At 38.0% G+C, this 10,272-nt stretch overlaps 1 pseudogene across 1 annotated transcript; it reads left to right on the top strand.

Annotated features, from left to right (window-relative positions):
- The first annotated feature begins 6,566 nt into the window (after positions 1-6,566).
- LOC145798873 (cysteine-rich receptor-like protein kinase 10) lies at positions 6,567-9,103 on the top strand (annotated as a pseudogene). The gene is made up of 6 exons (XR_014340680.1): positions 6,567-6,675; positions 6,805-7,013; positions 7,097-7,306; positions 7,476-7,713; positions 7,855-8,005; positions 8,105-9,103. The product of XR_014340680.1 is annotated as a cysteine-rich receptor-like protein kinase 10 (transcript).
- Positions 9,104-10,272: the final 1,169 nt, after the last annotated feature.

The raw sequence follows: 10,272 nt of genomic DNA, 5'->3' as shown, positions 1-10,272 counted from the left end.
AACTAATCGGATACGGGCGTAGCCAAACAACTGTACCCTACTGCTGATCATTGTTCCCAGATTTCTGTTCCCAAAATACTGAATCTGATACCCGCGGATAACTGATTCCTGATAACTGATTCTCAACAATACTGATTCTGGTGCCCTCGGGCCCGATACTCAAACTCGCAAACTGGTATATGCGTTCCCTGTAGAGATACACTCTAAAAGCACATAGCAAGTAAGGAGAGCCAAAACACCCCTACGTTGGGGTAGGATTTCCCTGTCCTATTTTGTCAGGAGCTAGGGTTTCACTATGCACGCAGCAGTTTTCAAACAACCTAACATCGGATAAGCAGCCTGTCCTAATTTGGAATGGTCACTATGGATCCGAATATGAACTAGGTCGAATGGTCAAAAAGGGTGCCCCGGTAAACCGGGGTTTGTGTTCCCATACTGTCAGAGCCCATAGCCGGTCAGCCTTATGGACATGCCTTGACAAGACAAGCCTCCGGCAAACCGTTCAGGAATGGCAGATGGCAAACACTGTGTTCCTAGGCGCACCAATGCACATGCAATGCAAAGAAACACATAAATGAAATCAAAACGGGATATCACGAGTTCGAGTCAAGCTCTCTAAATTTCCCCAGCAGAGTCGCCAGAAACTGTAACAAGCTCGCGGGGGGAACCTCGCTACAGTTCAGACTCTCGGTTTGTGTCACGGTTCTTAATCTGAACCAAAGAGTCCAAATCTGGCAAATCGTTTGAGAAAACAGATTTTATGAAAAAGTAGTGCCAAACATGGACTGCTTTGCCAGATACAAAGTCGCCACCTAAATATTTTTTAAAATGGGAAATTTAGGAAACCCTGACTCGGTGCCGAAGGCCACATGTCCGTCATCACCGGAGTTGTCTCGGCTCGGGAGCTTGGGTACGATCGGGGAAGGTCAGCTATGAGCACCCCCTTTCGCCCGGTCTGAAGACCGGCCTCTACTAACCGTGATATCCGTTTTTGAAAACTTTATGTGTTCTTAAACCAATTATTAGCCTAGAATTACTACGTTATGCACGCAGCAAACAAGTATAGACTAGATTGTCTAATTTGGAAAGAAACATTGCATATCCGTTCATTTTGAAAATGCTTTGGAATTTGCTACTCGCAAGTAGGCTAAAACACGGATTTCAATGAGTTCTTCCTACTCAAACAATCCAACCTTCACCCACAGGCATTCAAGCAGTTTATAACACATAAGCATCTAGCCACATGTTAAGCATGCTGTCATGGCAACATTCACACTCATGCGATATGCTAAAGCGGAAATACTTACATCGTACTCCGTGCCAAAATAAAGAACTCGTTAGCAAACATGCATGATCCAAGTCCATGTTGAGTGTCTAATGCATCGCATACAAAATGTAGCTAGAATAGGCTCGGCTATCCTAAACATGTCATGTGAAAATGCACAATTATCACATATTCACTTTTTGATTTGAAGTACGAATGTAGTTAGCGTGATGTGCCGAGCCTAATGCATGTAATACAAAATGCATGAATGCACACATGCATAGCATAAGGTATGCTGAATTTAAACATGCCCTAATCTACCATCATAAGCAGGTAAATAAAAGGGAAGAAAGACGTGAGGTTGGAAGACATACACACACTCACGCACATTTATTACAGATTTGCCCTCGCTCGGAGGGACCGAATAAATATTATAAATTAATTAACTACGCAAGCTAATTAATATTACAAATTGCCTAATTTAATTAACAAATTAAATAGACTAAGAAAAAAAAAAAGGTAAAACGCATCGAGAAGCGCGCCACCATGCACAAGCTGCCTCTGTTTTCCTTCATTCACTCCTCTAGAGGCTGTCAAAACCTCAGGGTTACATCCCTGGGCACTGGGGAGTACCACCGGCTGAGTGGGATCATCACCGGCACTGGTATGTATCCATCGGCACAAAATTGAAGCTGTCGGCAGAGAAAAGGTTGCCGGCCGGCACCTTACACTGCCGGTCGGCAAAGAAAGTCTACAGGACCTGCAACTCACAGCAACAGAGGGCAAAACAAGGCATGGCAGCACAATTCAAGGCATGTATGCACCAACCATGTCTCTTATCATTGTAATGACTCAACGGGACATGTGCCTCGGTTCTCGGACCACCAATCACGCATTTCCATGCATGATGGCCCAAAGAACCAAGTATGCAACTTTGATTTCAAATGCATGCAAACCAATCAAACAAATTAGGCCCAATTCCCATCACCAATTCAAGGAACAAGGCATGCATGCAAGATGCAATGCAACCTAGGCATACAAGCTAAGAATGCAACATGGCATGGCAAGGCACTTATGCAATCATGCAAGCATACATGCGGCAATGCAAATGTATGGAAAGATGGGCTTATACATGAATTAGGCAGCTCTAATAAGGCCTAAAACAGTAGCCAATGTGCTAAAAAGTGAGGGCTAAATGGCATGCACACACACATGCACATAAGGACCAACACTTAAGCATAAATCAAACAACATTCAAGCACACTTGAAAGAGGGAATCATGGACAATTAGCATGCAACATAAGCATTGAAAATGCATGTTAGGATGGTGCCAAACCAAGCAACAAATCAAGCTAAACATGCAACAAATAGTCTAAGTGTTCAAAGCAAATCCAAGGAGCATTGAAATACACTTGCAAGACTAAACATGGTATGAACTTATTGACCCAAAACAGAGTTTTAGCACATAACATAAGGCCCGAAGGACCACTTAGATGGCATCTAAATGGCTCAAAACAAAGGCATGCACAAATGGTCAAAACAAGAAGCATGCAACACATGCTTCCAAAGCATTAAAGAGGCATGCAAGGCAATCAAACAAGCATGGAAATGGGACTGAAATAACATGTGGGGGGACCCCAAATCACCAAATCGATGCAAAGATGTCATGCTACACATGCACATACTCAAGGCTAACAAGCCCAAATACAAAGGAGCTATATCAAGCATGCCAAAATCAACCCAAACAACCTAGGATAGACCTAGAACATGGCAAGATAAGCACATAATCTTCACAAGACTAAGCCTAAAACATGCTCCAACAAAGGCTAACAACCTAAGACATGTTAAGGCATAAACAAGGCATTACATGGCAACTATGCTAAGCATGCATGGAGTTCCAAAACCAACTTCAAATCATGTTATATTATGGATATATAAGCATGAAAAACAGACCAAACATGCTCAACACACACTCAAGCATAGGCTTCCTTAAGAGGCCAAAATATGCCCTTTTCAAGGACAACAAGGAGAGGGGGTGGCCCTCTCCTTCTTGGGACTTCAAGGCATCATCTTCACCACTGAAATCCCTCAAGATTTCAGTGGTGAAGAGACCCCAACACCAAAATCCCGGAGCTAGCGCAAAATGGTCCAAAAAAGAGGCCTTTCAAGGCCTAAGGGTGGTGAACAACCCTCAAACAACAAAACACTCTTAATAAACAATAAAGAGGGCCTAAAAACAGAACTTTTTATGTTATACAATAAGCACAAAAACAGCTCTAAGATAGGTATAAAATCAATGCAAAAATGGGGGAAAATGGGACTAGATTCTCACCCTTGAAGCCTCCTTCACAAATGATGCTCCAATGGCCTCCTTTGGCTCCAAACCAGTCAAGAAACTCAAGAACAAGCCCTTAGAACCCTAGTTTCAAGAGGAAGGTGAAACACTAGGTGCTTGTGTGCAATAGTATGGACTAAAACACACACAAGAGTAAAAATAGAGATAGGATATGTATGCAACTCAAACCCTAAAACCAGAGCTTCTCTCTGTGTTTTTCCCTCTCTAAAATGTCTAAAGTCTCTCTCTTTTTTGCCCCAAGAGAGAGCCTCTATCTCTCTTTCACCAAACTTGCAAAACTTACAAGTTAAGCAAAACTAGAGGGCCATCCCTCCATACACGTGTATGGAGGGAAAGTCACTGCAATACAGCTGCCTAAAAATATCTCAAAAAGCAACTGCACAGTAATCGGCCGGCCAAAAATGCCATCTTGGCCAAAAAGAGTGCCGACCGGCACAAAATAGTGCTGACCGGCAACAAATAGTGCCGGCCGGCAATAAACATTACCGGTGGCAGCAAACACCAGCCGGTGGCCTCTAGCCACTGCCGGTGGTGGGTGGGGATGGTCTACAAGCCTCACCCTGCCTCTCAAAGGCAAAATACAAGTGTTTGGTGCAAAACCAGACACTAAACGGTCGAGTTCGGGGATCCTGAGGCAAGGCGCGCGAGCCGAGGCCTCCGGGAACTCCAAACGAACACAAACATGGATAATCACCGAGTGTTCAAACGGTGACGTCCAAGTCTTGAGGACGGTCAAAAATGGGGTGTCTACACTAAAGACTCAAAATCCACCAGTGGGTATGTTTTTACTCTTGGTGGGGCGGCTGTATCTTGGAAATCTTTCAAATAAACTTGCATTGCTAGGTCTACTATGGAATCCGAATTCATAGCTTTAGACAAAGCAGGGGAAGAGGCAGAATGGCTTCGCCACTTTCTAGAAGATATTCCAATATGGCCTAAACCGGTGCCTGCTATATGCATACATTGTGATAGTCAATCAGCAATTGGTAGAGTATAGAGTCATATGTATAACAGTAAGTCACGACACATTCGTTATCGACATAACACCGTGCGACAACTACTCTCCAGTGGAATTATTTCCATTGAATATGTGAAGTCTAAAGACAACATAGCGGATCCACTAACCAAAGGGTTAGCAAGAGAGCTAGTTGAGAATTCATCGAGGGGAATGAGACTAAAGCCTATTAAATAAGAGTTACTACAACGGCAACCCAACCTAGTTGACTGGAGATCCCAAGATCTAGGTTCAAAGGGACAACCGAGTTGTGAATCACTCAGAAGGATCACTGGGGAGTCTAACTCCTACCCATTTCTTTGATGAAATAGTGATGTCTGCAGCATTTGAGGTTAAGTAAAAATTTTAATGATTCTTATATCTAGGTAAACCTAGTGGAGTATGGCAGGATACTCTTCATAAGAATCACCTATGTGAGTGTGAACTGGGCCGATTTTATGAGATTTGTGAAGGGCTACAATTCTCTAGAGCACTCATGGAAGACCAGGTTGTTCAGGGCCAAAATGAACACAATAGTGAAAACTAAACTGTGTCTGGGGATATACTGTGTGAGTTCTATTGTCTTGGTTTACACAAACGACTGAACAGTTCAAGACATCATGTTCACTGGTTAGCTACTAAATCCGATAGTGTCTCACAATGGAAGGTTCAAAGCCAAAAGCTACCTATCCTTTGCAGAATATTTCTAATTTCTGTACTCTTTGTATTTAGATCATGTTGTTGCATTTTCTCTCCGTCAAATTCCATTCATGTGGGGGATTGTTAGAAAAATGGTGTTTTATATGACTTATTTTGGGCCAACTTTGAGGCCAAAATTGAGTGGGCCCCAAACGTCTTTTGGGGTGGGTCCGAAGAGGTGACATGTTCCTTGTCGCGTGGCAAGTCACACGGTGAAGACGGGACATCAAACCATTTATGAGTGAATGGAAAGTTAATGTCGTTTTAGGGTCTAACATTAATTTTTTAGACAAAATTCATTTGAATTTTTTCAAAAAATTATTATGGGAATTTAAATTTAAATTTAAATTCAAATTTTGGTTTCCTAAAGAGTGTGCCTATTCCTTTATTGATTAAACTATTCAAATAGTTTAATAAAAAATATCCCAAGAGTTCATAAAATTGTTCCACCAACGATACTTTTTTCAAACAATTTGAAAAAGTGTTCTAAGCAACAGACAGATCACTATTCAAATAGTTATCTGTTTGAATAGTGCGTGCACCTGTTCAAATTAAATGTGCACCTTTTCACTTCAATTTGGTACCTGTTCGGGTCAAATATTTGGCTATAAATACAGCCAATTTCCAGCAGTCCGTATGATCTATAAATCAGTCTGCATAATTCCTTTTGCTGTCCAATTATCATCTTTGGTGCATTATTCTCCATATTAATTTTAGAATAAATATTCAGAGAGTTAGAACACAGGTTTGGTTCGCCAAAAAATTTATTTTGGAGTGCTACTACAAATTGGTTAAGATCATTGTATCTTGGGAGATAGACGCTACTCAACCGTAAGCACCGTAACGGGGTGAATCTGTCTTAAGGACAGAGTTTCACATACTCGACTTGGTCTTTGATTTTTTAAATTCGGTTCGATAAATAAGTTCGGTATGTTTTTTATTTATTTGTTTGATTTAGTTTCAATCTATTTTATTTACACAGAAGATTGTTCCAACACACATGCCTTGAAACAGCAATAGCAAACACTTCAACTTGCTGCTCTAAGTCTCGTGGGGCTAGACTTTTTAGCTGTAGTTGCTTCTTAAGGTATGAGTTTTACATGTTTTATGAGGATGCAAGTAAACGTTCAACAGAAAATCAGAGGATATTTGCAAGTAAGTGTTAACAAATTCTCTATCAATATTCGAATTTGATGTACAAATAGTAAGCCGCAAATTTAGTAATTTCTTTCTTTTTCTTGATTTTCAAAAGCCGCAGGTATTGGATGACTATTGGCCTTGCAATTGGATCCGCAATTCTAATTGTAGCACTTGTGGGATTTTGTGTCTACTGTCTTGCTATTAGGAATCAAACTAAGACAAGTAATGATGCTATCTAGTTGAAGTTTCTTTTTTTCCCTTCACTAACAATTATTTATTTATTTTTTTTTTTCATAACTCTAAAATTAAACCTGTTATTATTTATTATTATTATTTTTTTTCCAATTTTAGAGGAAAGGCAAGTTTCTGGCCAAGAAGTTCAATTACATGAAACTGGGGACCCCAAAAAGATAGATGTACATCATCAGAATTTGCAGGCCAGGGACAACTTGAATTCTCAGAATTTCCCGTTCATTGATTTGGTGACACTAAGTGCAGCTACAGATAACTTCTCGGCTTCAAATAAGCTTGGACAAGGTGGTTTTGGTCCTGTTTACAAGGTGATGACATTTTTTTTTTCTTTTGTGCTTTTTTCTTTTTTCTTGGTTCCTAGTTTTAATTGCCTGAAACATTTTTTTTCCAGGGTCAATTACTTGATGGGAGGGAAGTTGCAGTGAAGAGGCTCTCAAGTTGTTCAAAGCAAGGTTTAGATGAATTCACCAATGAAGTTTTATTAATATTGAAACTTCAACACAAAAATCTTGTAAGGCTTTTGGGGTTTTGCATAGATGGAGAGGAAAGCTGCTCATCTATGAATACATGCCCAATGGCAGCCTTGATGTCTTCCTATTTGGTTCGTATCCTTCTTTCTTTCTTTTTTTTTTTCTTTTCTTTTTTTGTACAATATCTCAATTTTTTAATTCAAATGTAATATATAAATATGGGTATGTTTCATTGTAGTTAATCAGAAGTTTATTTTCCAAATCTATAATTTTTTTTTCTTTCTATTCTTTTATGGTTAGATCCTAGGAAGCGTGCGCAAATGAATTGGAGTAGGCGTCTAAATATCATCAATGGAATTGCGAGGGGAATGCTATATCTTCATCAGGATTCTCGGCTTATAATCATTCATAGGGACCTAAAACCAAGCAATGTGTTACTAGATAGTGAATTAAACCCAAAGATCTCAGATTTTGGACTGGCAAGGATCTTCGGAGGAAATGATGGTGCAATTAACACTGCTAAGATTGTTGGAACATAGTGAGTTCACTGTTTGTTTTTTGAACATTTTTTTTTCTTTTTTTCAAAACTATTTTATGTCAAACAATTAAGTAGGTAGCTTCATTAATCACACTAGTTCACATATTGAATATATTTCCAATCCTTTCTCTTGTTGGATAGTGGTTACATGGCTCCAGAGTTTGCAATGAAAGGATTATATTCCATAAAGTCTGATGTTTTTAGTTTTGGTGTCCTCTTGATTGAGATCATAACTGGGATGAGGAATGCTAATTTCCATCTCACTAAGTGCGCTCCTAGCCTTATAGCATATGTAAGTTTATTTGGCTTGAGTTAGACTATACTTCTCAAAATTGATAGCCTTGTTGGAAATTTTGCTTGAATAAGTATATTTGGCCCGATGATGCTACAGGTATGGCAATTATGGAATGAAGGGAAAGGGTTGGAATTGATTGATCCATTATTGACGGTGTCCTGTGATCTTGATGAGTTCTTAAGGTACATGCATATTGGTTTATTGTGTGTTCAAGAAGATGCATATGGCAGGCCTACTATGTCATCGGTTGTGGTAATGCTAAAAAATGACATTGTAACTCTTAGCCAACCTGAACAACCTGCCTTCTCTGTGGGGAGATTCATTGATCATCATGAATCAAATGATAAAGATTATTCTGTTAATGAATCAACAATTTCTGATATTATGCCTCGGTGATCGATTATGCCAAGTTGAGTAATGGTTTCTATTAGGGTAAATTACCATTAGTCCCTGCAATTTAAGTAAAGTATCACTTTAGTTTTTATGGTCTCAATTTGAACAATTTAAACCTTATACTTTCAATTCTATTGCAATGTGGTCCCTTCTTCACTTATCGTTAAACTTTGAAATGAAAAACAGACCATTTGCAAAATTAGAGGGACCAAAGTGAAATTTGATTTGAATTTCACTATAATCCCTCTAATTTTGCACATGATTTTTTTTTTCATTCAAAATGTTAATACCGCATGGTGAAAAGATCACGTTCTAACAAAATTAAAAATATATGAACTAAATTGCTTAAATTAGAATTATGAAAATGAAAATAAAATTTTGAACCTAAAAGGGCTAGTTGTGTAATTTACCCTAATTAAGACCCTATGCAAGTTGTCATTACCAGTCTTTTTTCTCGTCTTTCACATCCTTCTACCTCATATGACTGGTCATTTATCGTGCGAGGCGACTGAGGAATTGTAATCGGATGTGGAAGGAACAATTTCCTAACTTATTTCAATTCTTATCTGTAATTTTCAAAGTATACTTCTCATTAGCGAGGAATTGTAATCAGATGTGGAAGGAATAATTTTCATGTTGGAGTTTGTATATTTTAATATTAAAATAATTTTATATAAATGGTTGTTTATATAGTTTAAATTATCCCCTATGTATACATGCATAAATTAAACATTGAATTGGTAAAATCCAAAGATGAAGGGATCCCAAATGAATTACTAAATTTTCTATCATACCTTTCACATGGGTGTAGGACACACATAGATGTGATTTGTGTGATCCCACACCCATGTGAGAGGTTTAGTAAAAAATTTGGTAATTCATTTGGAGTTCTTAGTATAACTCAAAGATGAATGGTAAACCATTATTGTGTAGTGGGTAAACTCAAAAGTAATTATTAAATAATATCGGTAGTGCTACATGTAGTAATTAGTATATTAATTAGTGTACTAACATATGTTATAACATTATTCTTTACTCAACCTATTATGCGAATTACAAATATCAAAACTTCTAAAATTATACCGTATCATATGTTAGTACATTAATTGGTATATCAATTATTAGATGTAGCATTATTCTAAATAATAAATGTTAATAGTAATGTTTGCTTTGGAGAATGGCATGGTGATGATTTTTTGACTATATTTATTTTCTTGTAGTAAATACTCTAATTTCACAAAGCAAAGGACAATTACAGATTAAAAAAAAAAAAGGGAGACTTATTTATAAGTCTTTTTTCATACACTTATGGTAGGCTAAGTCCTGTGTAATTTCTTATAGAGTCTCAAATCCTATTTAGATAGGAATGTATTCCACAAGATCCTACATTAACGTAACGTGACGTAACACTTACATAAACGTAATGTAACGTGACACCTATATAAACGTAACGTAACGTGACACCTATATAAACGTAACGTAACGTGTCACGTTACGTTTCGCAAACTTAATGAGTTTTATTTTTTTTAAATTGAATGTAAAAATGTTGCTGGTTTATGGTTGTGTCACGTTACGTTTCATATAAATATGATCTATGGCAACATTCAATTTCCTATATAGGAAATTGAATGTTGCCATAGATCATAGGTGTCACGTTATGTTTGTGTAGGTATCACGTTACGTTTGTGTAGGTATCACGTTACGTTACGTTTATGTAGATATGATCTATGGTAACATTCAATTTCCTATATAGGAAATTGAATGTTGCCATAAATCATAAGTGTCATGTTACGTTTATGTATGTGTCACGTTACGTTACGTTTATGTAGATATGATCTATGGTAACGTGCAATTTTCTATATAGAAAATTG

Source organism: Camellia sinensis, chromosome 9, assembly GCF_055761805.1.
Source record: "Camellia sinensis isolate YWXY chromosome 9, ASM5576180v1, whole genome shotgun sequence".
Taxonomy (NCBI): domain Eukaryota; kingdom Viridiplantae; phylum Streptophyta; class Magnoliopsida; order Ericales; family Theaceae; genus Camellia; species Camellia sinensis.
The sequence above is the reverse complement of the archived record's forward strand: the minus strand, read 5'-3'. Positions and strand labels throughout refer to the sequence as shown.